We start from the raw sequence: 582 nt of genomic DNA, 5'->3' as shown, positions 1-582 counted from the left end.
CGCTGTTCCAATTTTGTTTGAGGGGTAAATCACACATTTTGCAGACTTTGTCTGGTAAGAGCCCCCCGTCTGTGGTCAGTGTCCACATTTGATGAAGCCCAGTGGACAGTAAAAGCTTACAGTCGTCTACACTAGTCGTTCCCATGTGGCACCTGGTTAGCCTCTCCGCAGCAGGAACAATGTTGTCAAGGATGCAGTAGGACAGTTTTAGATACGGGCTCGTGTCCGCTGCTATGAGCTAACCGGAGTCTGCCACCCAGAAGTACACGTTGCATTTCATCATTTTCTTCATGTCGTTCCGTTTGAAGCCCTGCTGTCTGCATTTCGCGCCTTCATTGGTCTGCGGTGGCGATAATTCCATGCCTGCAGTTACTGATAAAGCTCTAAGCCCCCCGGACAGACCACGCTCGCTGGTGCTGGAGGGGAGGGTAAATAGGCGGCCGTCGCTGAAGATTCCACTTGGTTTACACGTTGTCCTTGAATCCTCCTTCACTTGCAGGAAGTAGCATCACTAAGGAAATTTGGTTGTTGGTAGGATACCTGAGGCTACCTAACCATGTAGTATTTAACTTGTGAGGTTTG

Source organism: Fundulus heteroclitus, chromosome 13 (genome assembly GCF_011125445.2).
Source record: "Fundulus heteroclitus isolate FHET01 chromosome 13, MU-UCD_Fhet_4.1, whole genome shotgun sequence".
NCBI classification, from domain to species: domain Eukaryota; kingdom Metazoa; phylum Chordata; class Actinopteri; order Cyprinodontiformes; family Fundulidae; genus Fundulus; species Fundulus heteroclitus.
The sequence above is the reverse complement of the archived record's forward strand: the minus strand, read 5'-3'. Positions refer to the sequence as shown.